This window comes from Emys orbicularis, chromosome 6 (genome assembly GCF_028017835.1).
Source record: "Emys orbicularis isolate rEmyOrb1 chromosome 6, rEmyOrb1.hap1, whole genome shotgun sequence".
Lineage (NCBI taxonomy): Eukaryota > Metazoa > Chordata > Testudines > Emydidae > Emys > Emys orbicularis.
The window spans coordinates 125,081,445-125,093,605 of record NC_088688.1 but is presented as its reverse complement, the minus strand read 5'-3'; the positions used below and the strand labels follow the sequence as shown (position 1 = coordinate 125,093,605).

General features: G+C 55.0%; 1 protein-coding gene across 1 annotated transcript in view; it reads left to right on the top strand.

The window, feature by feature from the left end:
- Positions 1–9,281: 9,281 nt before the first annotated feature.
- The window catches only part of ZCCHC7 (zinc finger CCHC-type containing 7), a 178,834-nt gene continuing 175,954 nt past the window's right edge, over positions 9,282–12,161 (top strand). The window contains exon 1 of the mRNA XM_065406629.1: positions 9,282–9,313. The gene's annotated coding sequence lies outside the window, so the exon portion shown is untranslated. The remainder of the gene's footprint in view (positions 9,314–12,161) is intronic.

Sequence of the window (12,161 nt, the reverse complement as noted above, 5' to 3'; positions counted from 1 at the left end):
AGCGGGCCGTTGATTTGACGGAGGGAGGGGGGAAGGAAATGAATACAGAACAAATCTATTTTTTACATCTTAAGACGACAGTGCAGCATGACTGATAGCCCTCGGCATTTTCTGGGTGCTTGGCAGCAAATACTGGGCGCTTACCAGTATGATGATGACGGATACCAATCATAATATACTATTTATTGCCAAAAGGCAAGGGGTTGCTGCTGTGTAGCAATGTAGCCCTACGTGTGCCAGCCACATGTCTGCCAGCACCCAGATCGCCCTCGGCCTTTTCTGGGTGCTTAGCAGACAATACTTGGCAGAAAATAGTATACTACGACTGATAGCCATCATTGTCCGACGAGGACGGTTAAAGGCAAGGGGTTGCTGCTGTGTAGCAATGTAGCCCCACGTGTGCCAGCCATATGTCTGCCAGCACCCAGATCGCCCTCGGCCTCTTCTGGGTGCTCAGCAGACAATACTTGGCAGAAAATAATATACTATGACTGATATCCATGATTGTCCGACGAGGACAGTTACCAGTCGTAATAAACCATCTACTGCCAAAAGGCAAGGGGCTGGTGCAATGCAGCCCTACGGCTGCCAGCCCCACAGCTACCAGCATCCCGATCGCTGATGAAGGCTACCAGTCATGCTGCACCGTCTACCGCCAAAAGGCAGTTAGCTGCTGCTGCTGTGTAGCAATGCAGTCCCACGTCTGCCGGCACCCGGAAGACATATGGTGACGGTGAGCTGAGCTGAGCTGAGCGGGCTCCATGCTTGGCGTGGTATGTTGTCTGCACAGGTAACCCAGGTAAAAAGGCGCGAATCTATTGTCTGCCGTTGCTGTGACGGAGGGGAAGGGGCCTGACGCAATGTACCCAGAACCCCCCGCGGCACTGTTTTGCATCATTCGGGCATTGCGATCTCAACCCATAATTCCAATGGGCGCCGGAGACTGCGGGAACTGTGGGATAGGTACCCATAGTTCAATGCGCCGGAAGTCGACGCTAGCCTCGGTACTGTGGACGCAGTCCGCCGACTTCATGCACTTAGAGCATTTTATGTGGGGACACACACAATCGGCTGCATACAACCGGTTTCTATAAAACCGGCTTCTATAAATTCGACCTAATTTTGTAGTGTAGACATAGCCTTAAGCTAACATGAGTAAAGAAAATAAGGCTCTACAATATATACAGATGGTGGAAAATTAAGCCCATGCATACATTGTTACTGGGGTGGCAAGGAAGTGTAGGAAAGGAGGATCTGACTGGCTATCTAATATTCCACTTAAATAAAGAAGGTTAGGAACAGAAGGAACAGCATATAGAGCTAGGACTGAGTGAATAATGCATGTTTTGGTTTTGCTGGCCATTTGGAAAAATTGGGGGGAAATTGTTTTGGGTTGAACCAAAAAACAATTTTTTTGAAATTTTCAGCAAATTGAAAAGTTGAAAAAAATAATAATTTCAGGTTGAACTAAACATTTCTTTTGAGCAGAAATGAAATGTTTAATTGTGATTTTGATCTTTTAAAATGTTTTTGATTGTTTTAATAAAAATTAAAGGAAATATTGAAACAAAGTTGCTTTGAACTGAAAACTTGAAATGTTTCATTTCCAAAATGTCAAAACAAACTGTTTTGATTTTGGGGGGATTTTTAAGAGTTCTCTCCTCCCCCTCCCCCCCACTGAAACAATCTGGTAAAATTGACACAAATTCACAAAATGTTTTGATGCCACCTGTGGTGGTGTATGCACACCCCGTCCCGTCGGGGTGGATAGTGGGTGTGTGGACACCGCAGTTACTGTCTACCAGACTGTCCCAGACCTCACCACACTGAGGTCCAAGGGTCAGAGTGAAAGCAGCAGCCCCTGTGTCCAGGGCAGCACGACCCAGTGGCCGATACCTGAGGGGCTACCATCAGGGGGGGGGGGGAATGGCAGCCCAGGGGGAGGGGGGCCCCAGGCCTACCCGACTCCACCAGGCCCCAACCTAGGGCCCTATTAGTAGCAGAGTGATCTGCCACTAGTTCAGAAGAAATCCCACCAAAACACACTGACCTCATACAGGTGGGATATACCACTCGCTCACCCTCCCTAGGTCACTTCCTACCATGCTTCCTGAAGCTATAGTCGATGGGGTAGCAGGTCTCTGGGCTCCTCAGCATGCGTAATTCCCTGGGGCTCCATTGGCCACAGATCTCCAATCTGCTTCTCAGGATCTTCGCCTCCTGCAGGCAAGGGCTATGATGGCTACACAGCTGGAGACTCCCCCAAAGGTCCTCCCTCTCCAGCAGTCCATCCACACTGCTCCCTTTTATACTGGGATGGCACTTGGTGCAAGCCCAGTACAGTCTGAGGGGTGGGACTTCCTCCACCCATAGTATGGTGTTAACCCCTTCCAGCCCAGTGTGGGGTATGCACACCACCAAATCTGCATTTGTGTTTAATGGTCCGATTTAGTTGGGGATTGGTCCTGCTTTGAGCAGGGGGTTGGACTAGATGACCTCCTGAGGTCCCTTCTAACCCTGATATTCTATGATGATTCTATGATATAACTAAGGTGGTGACAGTATCAGGACACTTTGATTTGCATAAAACGGCAGTTAGTTTTAAGATTAAGGCTTTAGATAAATAGTAATTAGTGATCATTTAAAGTTAGAAATCCATAATGGTGGACGCAATAATCCTCTATAAAAGACACAGGGTTAGGGTATGGAAAGTTCCAGCAACTCATAGGGAGGAGCTTTGCTATCTAAAAATAGGTCAAGGGGAGGAGCTCTACCCAAGATGGCATCAGAGGGAGGAGCGTAGCTATCTAAAAATAGGTATATATAATAGGCAGGATCTAGAAATATGCTAATTACAGGAAGCTGATTGGCTGAGCCAGGCTAATAAATTATGTTAATGAGCTGACCTTGCAAGAGCAACCAGTATATGAGACCAACAGCGAGCAGGCTTAGTTGGGGGGGGGGGGGGGGGTGCAGTGCAGTAGCCCCAAGAAGCAGTATCTTAAGAAGATTCTGGAAAGCAGCTACCTCCAGAAGCAGCAGTAGAATCTTCTCAAGAGCAGCAGCTTTCAAACACAGTAGCTATGGAAGCCTCTAAGGCAGCAGAAATCAAGGCTTCTGAGACCACCTGAGGAAGATGGTAGTAACAGTTCCAACCATCACTGCAGCCCAAATGGCAACCTGACAGCATCTCCTTCCTTTTGTGACAGAGCAGAAAGACCTTTATAGACATATCAGAGGGCTGTAAGAAAAGTAGAAGTAAGTTGTGATTTTGTCTCTAGTAAAAAGGAATGATTGGGGGTGCCTGTCAATAAAGCTGGATGCCTGTGTCTGAGTGAGATCCACCCCACCCACCCTGTGACCGGCTGATCACTGCTCACAGGATATTAGTGTTAAGCAAATGATTTCATTAAATCTCTAACATTGTAATAGTCTCTTTTATGTGCGTGTAAAGGTCATGCATACTATATCATATCAAATAACAGCATCGGATTATAACATTAACACTAAGGCCTTTGTATGCAGGATCTCTACATGACTATTAGTGTAACTGCTATATGGTCTGTGTATCCTGTATATTCTGTTTTTTTATTTTATTTTGGTTTGCCACTTTATTACATGACTCTTTTTAAATGTAATTCTATTGTGTTTAACATATTATTTCTTGCTTTATTAGATACATTGGAACTTCACCTCTACCCTGATATAACGCGACCCGATATAACACGAATTCTGATATAACGCGGTAAAGCAGTGCTCCGGGGGGACGGGGCTGAGCACTCCGGCGGATCAAAGCAAGTTCGATATAACATGGTTTCACCTATAACACGGTAAGATTTTTTTGGCTCCCGAGGACAGCATTATACTGGGGTAGAGGTGTACTTATTTCTTCTAAATAAATATTATTTTGTTTTCAAAGAATTACTGCTTGTGTGTCCATTCTTGAGCAGAAGGCTGTATCGGTGTCCTTCCAAGGGTTAGCAAGATTAGCTTGCTCTGGGGAGCTCTCTGCGGGTTGGAGACAAGCCCTGTGGTAACACCCTGGCAATTCCTCTACAGTGGACCACTATCTTATTACCCCTTTGCATAAAGCAAATTGCATAGTCTTAGGCAAACCATCATTGGAGTGCCTGAGATCTAAATCTTGGGGTAACAGCTGAATCTCAAACTACATAGGGGAATGGTTCGTGGAGCCCTTTCAGCAGAGGCGGATTAAAATGTATTGGGGCCCTGGGCACAAAGAACTTTTAGGCCCCCCCAGACCCCTCGCCATGGAACCTCACCCCCTGCTCCTCCTCTCTCCCCGAGGCCCCACTCCCGGCCAGGCCAGAAGTGGGAGACTGGACACGGTAAGAACCACCGAGGGAGCCTGGGCTGTTGTGGGGAGCCCTAGACCTTCCATCCGCCCTGGGACACAAGCCAGGGGCTGTTCTCAGGTCCCCCAGCTTCCCACCCGGGGCAGGTGGAGGGTCTGGGACTCTCCACAGCAGCCCAGGATCCATGGGCATCTCTTACTGTGGTCCGGCTCCAGCTTCTAGCCTGGCCAGGGGGCAGGGCCCCAGGGGGAAGAGGAGGAGCAGGGGGCAGGATCACAGTTCAGGCACCAGTGCCCCCCCCTTCTACCAAGGTTCTGGCCTCCTGCAGGGGCCCCCCCAAATTGGCTGGGGCCCCGGGCACCCGTGCATTAGTCCACCACTCCCTTTCGGATAGTCCACAACACACAGTCCCTGGACACACAAATAAATCAGTGGGGAAGGAAGGAGAATAAAGAGATTGGAAGTGGGGGAGCCCAGGGTAACTCATGAAATGAGGGAGCATGAGAACCCCTGCGACAGATCTTCATAGATTAAGGGTGGGTGAACTATAGTGCCAAAACAAGAGAGTCTGGCTTTGCTCTGTATATATCAAAAAGGAGCAACAAAGGCAGATTCATCGTGCTCCTTTAGCATTACATATATCAGACTCTCCCTTCCACCTTTTTACCAGATCTTTGGAGGACACAAATGGAGTCTCCGTAACCCCTCCAACCATAGTTGAAGATGGAGGGACAGCTGTAGCTCATAGCCTCCTGTGACAACTCTGTCCAGGTCCTACAGCGATCTTGACAAGGTCCTCCACCAGAGAGAACAACATTGAGGACTTGCTTTTTCTTCTGCTTGTTCTGTTTCATTAGAAATATCTTTGAAAAGAAAGCAACTCAAACATTTTTGAACTTATCTGTATAAACCCTAAAGAGCCAATAAAAGGCAACACCGACTTTTTTGTGTGTAGCAGCGCTATTTATAGCACACCTCTGGCACTGAACCAGAAGCAAGTGAGAGACCAAAGCAGCACCTGGAACGAGGGTGGGAAGGACTGCAATGGCATGGAACATGAGTGTGGTGCGATGACCAGGGTGAAGATGGAAGCCTGCGTGGAGGAAGAATGGGAGCACCTGTATGAGGATGTGGCTGAAGGTGCAATCCTCAAACTGGCAGGGCACTACAGTCTGCAATAGGTGAATCTTCTCATTGGCTTTTCCCTCCTGTGCTCCCAGTGAGGCTAGCTGTAATAGTTGCCATTCACATCCCTCATAGTGCTGTATTAGGATCACAAGTTCACAGACTCATGGGAAAGAGAAAGGCCGTAGTGCTAACTTCTACCAAGCGTCCTGAGGCTAAGACAATTAACCCCAAAGCAGCTATACAAATGCTACATGGCAGGAAGCTAGAGGAGAATAAATATTATCACAAGAATACTTCAACTACAAGTGGGAAAAAGGATTAGGTTTTTGACAGAATTGCTTGACCACACTTTGGTTCGTTGTGAAATATATTCAAGAGACTAAATGTCAGTTTGGTTTATTGCTAAAAGCCAATACTAATATAGTACTGGAAAAAGGTCCAATATGATACCAATCTCTGGGAAGCCATCTCATGCAGGATTGTCACATTCACCTTATGCAGAAGGTGTGCTCCCAAATTTACACCCCCTAATACCGTCTTTGTATACCCTACCAGTTTACAAGTAAAGGAAGCTATGTACATCATCTGAAACTAGATATAAACACTCAGCTTTCTACCTTGTTCTTCTGGTATCATGGTGCATCCCTTATCTCTTTGTTCTGAATACATGCAGTCCAGGTACTAAGGAGCATGAAGGCACCTCCTGGTTTTGTCCCATGACAGAACATTCATGTATTTGTCCTTTTCCTTTGGGATATTCCAGTATTAGCCTGTGAGAGTAACTCCCTACTTCTTGCTATGTCCCAATCCTGACAGTTTTCCTATCTACTTAAGCCAAAACTTACATCAGCTAATGCACGGTGTTTTGGGAAACTTGACATGGGTGGAAAGAATTGTGGGGAGAGAATAATACATTCAGTTAACATAACTTCCCAACCCTTATATAATACTATGCCTAGCATATGTATTGGCTAACAAGATTCTAGACATGAAGTGGCTGACAACCTGCCAATGTACCAGCTATACCATCAGCACTGCGGTCATAATTATTGAGGGTCAGTAATACAGGAGGGAAAAAAGACTTTTAAATGATTCTGGGGAAAACATTGGCTCTGTTCCTTGAAGACATCCAGAATGCTGCTGACAGAATCATCCCCCTTTTCCCATCTCATAAGTCAGGCGTGGGCAAACTTTCTGGCCCGAGGGCCACATCTGGGTGGGGAAATTGCATGCAGGATCATGAATGTAGGTCTGGGGCAAGGGGTTGGGGTGCGGAAGGGAGTGTGGAGTGTGTGGGGGGGTGCGGTGCTCAGGAAGGGGCTCAGGGCAAAGGGTTGGGGCACAGGAGGGGTGCAGGGTGTACGAGGAGGCTCAGGGCAGGGGGTTGGGGTGCAGGAGGGGGCTCAGGGCAGAAGGTAGGGGTGCAGGAGGGGTGCAGCAGGGGGTTGGGGTGCAGGTTCCGGCACGGCGCTGCTTACCTGGAGCGACTCCAGGGTGGCAGCGGCGTGTGCTGAGGTCAGGGCAGGCTCCTTGCCTGCCCTGGCCCTGTGCCGCTCCCAGAAGCAGCGAGCACCACATCCCTGCGGCCGCTGGGGGAGGGAGGAGGCAGAGGGCTCCATGTGCTGCCCTTACCTGTGAGTACCTCCCCCGAAGCTCCCATTGGCCAGGAACGGGGAACCGCGGCCAATGGGAGCTTCAGGGGAGGTACCCAAAGGCCACGGCAAAGTGTGGAGCCCTCTGCCCTCTCCTCCCCCAGGGGCTGCAGAGACCTGGTGCCAGCCGCTTTCGCGAGTGGGGCGGGGCCCGCGCCACCACAGGGGTAGCAGTCCTGTTGGCCAGACTCAAAACCCTGACAGGCAGGATCCGGCCCACGGGCCGTAGTTTACCCACTCCTGTCATAAGTCAATGACGGTGAAAGACACCAATAGCAGCAATTTCAGGCTCCGGGCATCAGCTCCACACAACAGTGAAATGGCCAGTTGCAGAATGAGCTGTGCTGAGAACAAGTAAGCAGCACACAAAGGCCAGCCTCATGTAAACCAGCACAACTGGATGTTACACCCTTACTACTGGGGCTGCAATGGGGGTGTGAGGGGTCCTCCCCAGGATCTGCCAACTAAGCATCAAGATGAGATACCACTCACAGATGTTCAGAGTATGATCAAGTGGGCTTTTCTTGGGCTTCATACCTTGGCTTCCCTTTAGTTTGGATACTCCATAAGCAGGGCCAGACTAAGGCACAGGCATGTGACCCTGGTTCCTAGAGTTATGTGATTATCGGAATCTCAGCTTTCATTTAACAAAAAGGAAAGTTTCTAGTCCTCATGGATGCAAAAAAAAGGTATGAAAACACATCCAACGCGGAAATAATTGCCTGAGTCTGCCAACAGCCTTCATCCGAGGGAGTCATTGGAGTCTGAGGGGAAGGGCACCCTGCTGCTGCTCCCACCACTGCCACTGGTCCATGAAGGGAAGGGAGGGCCTCCCGGTCTCTCTAGGTAGTCAGGAAGGAAATGGAAACATCCCAAACCCCCTAGAGCAGAGGGCCCCCCATGCAGAACACTGGCTACCAGCCTTGCACTATGGGATCAGAAAGGTGGCCCTCACTGAAGCAATACCCATTTGTGGCAAGAAAGAGAGCCACCCCCTACAGCAGACTGTGGAGTTGTTGGTAATATGCTCATCCCTCTCCTTCAGGCTGTGAGCAGCAGGGAGATAGATATCAGTGTCATTGTCTTTAGCCGTGGTATTAACAATCTGCAGAGATGCACAGGGCAGTTCCCTCTCAAAGCGATCATTCCAGGCTCTGCAGACTTGTGCAAATATTGCACCATCAGTTAGGATGGGATCATTCCCCTACCCGTCGGGACTCTTGGTCCTGGCTCTCTGCAGATGGGGTCAGTCCCCTCCTCTGATGCTATAGGTCTGTACAGATTCAGGCAGTGTCGCTGCATTGGTCATTCTGGGGTCAGTCCACTCTCTTGGGGACACTGGTCCAGGCTCTCTGCAGACAAAAGCACCATTGCTATGTCAGTCACTATGGGGTCAGTCCCACTTACTTGGGGTATCGCTGCATGCTCTCTGCAGACTCAGGCAGCGTCACTGTATCGGTCACTCTGGGCTAACTCCCCATTACTGGGGCAGTCTGTGAAGGCTCTCAGCAGACTCAGGCAGCATTGCTCTGTTGGTCACTTTTGCAGGCTCAGGCAGTGTTGCTGTACCAGTTGCTCTAGGGTCAGCTTCCCTGGTGCTATGGGGCAAGGCTCTCTGCAGGCGCAGGCAGCGTCGCTGCATAGGTTACTCAGGGGTCAGTAGTCTATGGGGCTATTGGTGCAGGCTCTTAGCAAGCTCAGGCAGCGTGGCTGCATCATCACTGTGGGGCCAGCCCCAGTGCTATGAGTCCAGGATCTCTGCAGACTCGGGCAGGGTCGCTGAGAACGAGCGGTTCCCACCTCCCCCCGAGAACAACCCCGCGTAGCTTAGGTGGCCCGTCCGCACTCCCTGAGCAACGCTCGGAACAGCCAGTCTCGCGCCACACGCCCGGACCCTCCCCCGTTCCCGCCCCTCCGCTCCGCGCGCCACGTGCCGCGGTCACGTCGGAAGCCCCACGGACTCATGGGACATGTAGTTTTTTGGCGGTTCGGCGCAGCCCAGGCTCCGTCCCCGCGCCGAGGGAAGCGCCTCGCCAGCAGCGCGCGGGGCCAGGGGAAGCGCGGAGCTCGCGCTAGTGACGCGCGCGTTCAGCAGCCCTCCCCTACGCCGGAAGTGCCGGCGCTATGGGCGGGGCCTCGGGGGCGTTCCTGGCGCGTGTTCCGGTCGCGGGGTTTCCCTGGTTGGTGCTTCCTGGTGCAGGAGCCGGCAGCGAGTATGTGAGTGAGCGGGGCCACCGGCGGGCAGGCAGCACCCAGCGTGGCGGGCCGGGCCTCGCCCGCCTCCACCCCTCCGCAGAGCCCCTCCCCCTGAATACCCCCTGCCCGAACCCCCACCCCACTCCCCTGTGCCCCCACCCCCTTCTCTTCCATACTCCCTACCTGTCCAGAGCCTCCCCCCTCACTCCCCTTCCCCGTGCCCCCTCCCCGGCCAGAGCCCCCTCCCCCTTCTCTTCCCCGTGCCCCCACCCCTTCTCTTCCATACCCCCTACCTGTCCAGAGCCTCCCCCCTCACTCCCCTTTCCGTGCCCCCTCCCCGGCCAGAGCCCCCTCCCCCTTCTCTTCCATACCCCCTACCTGTCCAGAGCCTCCCCCCTCACTCCCCTTTCCCGTGCCCCCTCCCCGGCCAGAGCCCCCTCCCCCTTTTCTTCCATAGCCCCTACCTGTCCAGAGCCTCCCCCTCACTCCCCTTTCCCGTGCCCCCTCCCCGGCCAGAGCCCCCTCCCCCTTCTCTTCCATAGCCCCTACCTGTCCAGAGCCTCCCCCTCACTCCCCTTCCCCGTGCCCCCTCCCCAGCCAGAGCCCCCACCCCTTCTCTTCCATACCCCCTACCTGTCCAGAGCCTCCCCCTCACTCCCCTTCCCCGTGCCCCTCCCCGGCCAGAGCCCCCTCCCCTTCTCTTCCCCGTGCCCCCTTCCCCGTGCCCCCACCCCCTTCTCTTCCATACCCCCTACCTGTCCAGAGCCTCCCCCTCACTCCCCTTTCCCGTGCCCCCTCCCCGGTCAGAGCCCCCTCCCCCTTCTCTTCCATAGCCCCTACCTGTCCAGAGCCTCCCCCTCACTCCCCTTTCCCGTGCCCCCTCCCCGGCCAGAGCCCCCTCCCCCTTCTCTTCCATAGCCCCTACCTGTCCAGAGCCTCCCCCTCACTCCCCTTCCCCGTGCCCCCTCCCCGGCCAGAGCCCCCACCCCTTCTCTTCCATAGCCCCTACCTGTCCAGAGCCTCCCCTCACTCCCCTTCCCCGTGCCCCCTCCCCAGCCAGAGCCCCCACCCCTTCTCTTCCATACCCCCTACCTGTCCAGAGCCTCCCCTCACTCCCCTTCCCCGTGCCCCCTCCCCGGCCAGAGCCCCCTCCCCCTTCTCTTCCGTAGCCCCTACCTGTCCAGAGCCTCCCCCCTCACTCCCCTTCCCGTGCCCCCTCCCCGGCCAGAGCCCCCTCCCCCTTCTCTTCCATAGCCCCTACCTGTCCAGAGCCTCCCCCTCACTCCCCTTCCCCGTGCCCCCTCCCCGGCCAGAGCCCCCTCCCCCTTCTCTTCCATAGCCCCTACCTGTCCAGAGCCTCCCCCTCACTCCCCTTCCCCGTGCCCCCTCCCCGGCCAGAGCCCCCTCCCCCTTCTCTTCCATAGCCCCTACCTGTCCAGAGCCTCCCCCTCACTCCCCTTCCCCGTGCCCCCTCCCCAGCCAGAGCCCCACCCCTTCTCTTCCATACCCCCTACCTGTCCAGAGCCTCCCCCTCACTCCCCTTCCCCGTGCCCCCTCCCCGGCCAGAGCCCCCTCCCCCTTCTCTTCCGTAGCCCCTACCTGTCCAGAGCCTCCCCCCTCACTCCCCTTTCCCGTGCCCCCTCCCCGGCCAGAGCCCCCTCCCCCTTCTCTTCCATAGCCCCTACCTGTCCAGAGCCTCCCCCTCACTCCCCTTCCCCGTGCCCCCTCCCCGGCCAGAGCCCCCTCCCCCTTCTCTTCCATAGCCCCTACCTGTCCAGAGCCTCCCCCTCACTCCCCTTCCCCGTGCCCCCTCCCCGGCCAGAGCCCCCTCCCCCTTCTCTTCCATAGCCCCTACCTGTCCAGAGCCTCCCCCCTCACTCCCCTTTCCCGTGCCCCCTCCCCGGCCAGAGCCCCCTCCCCCTTCTCTTCCATAGCCCCTACCTGTCCAGAGCCTCCCCCCTCACTCCCCTTTCCTGTGCCCCCTCCCCGGCCAGAGCCCCCTCCCCCTTCTCTTCCATAGCCCCTACCTGTCCAGAGCCTCCCCCTCACTCCCCTTCCCCGTGCCCCCTCCCCAGCCAGAGCCCCCACCCCTTCTCTTCCATACCCCCTACCTGTCCAGAGCCTCCCCCCTCACTCCCCTTTCCCGTGCCCCCTCCCCGGCCAGAGCCCCCTCCCCCTTCTCTTCCATAGCCCCTACCTGTCCAGAGCCTCCCCCCTCACTCCCCTTTCCCGTGCCCCCTCCCGGCCAGAGCCCCCTCCCCCTTCTCTTCCATAGCCCCTACCTGTCCAGAGCCTCCCCCTCACTCCCCTTCCCCGTGCCCCCTCCCCAGCCAGAGCCCCCACCCCTTCTCTTCCATACCCCCTACCTGTCCAGAGCCTCCCCCCTCACTCCCCTTCCCGTGCCCCCTCCCCGGCCAGAGCCCCCTCCCCCTTCTCTTCCATAGCCCCTACCTGTCCAGAGCCTCCCCCCTCACTCCCCTTTCCCATGCCCCCTCCCCGGCCAGAGCCCCCACCCCTTCTCTTCCATACCCCCTACCTGTCCAGAGCCTCCCCCCTCACTCCCCTTTCCCATGCCCCCTCCCCGGCCAGAGCCCTCACCCCCACCTCCTTCTCTTCCATACCCCCTACCTGTCCAGAGCCTCCCCCCTCTGGGTACCCCGCCCCCTCCCCTTCTCCGTGCCACCTCCCCGGCCAGAGCCACCTCCCCCTTCTCTTCCGTACCCCCTACCTGTCCAGAGCCTCCCCCCTCACTCCCCTTTCCGTGCCCCCTCCCCGGCTAGAGCCCCCTCCCCCTTCTCTTCCGTACCCCCTACCTGTCCAGAGCCTCCCCCTCACTCCCCGTTCCCCCTCCCCCTTCTCTTCATACCCC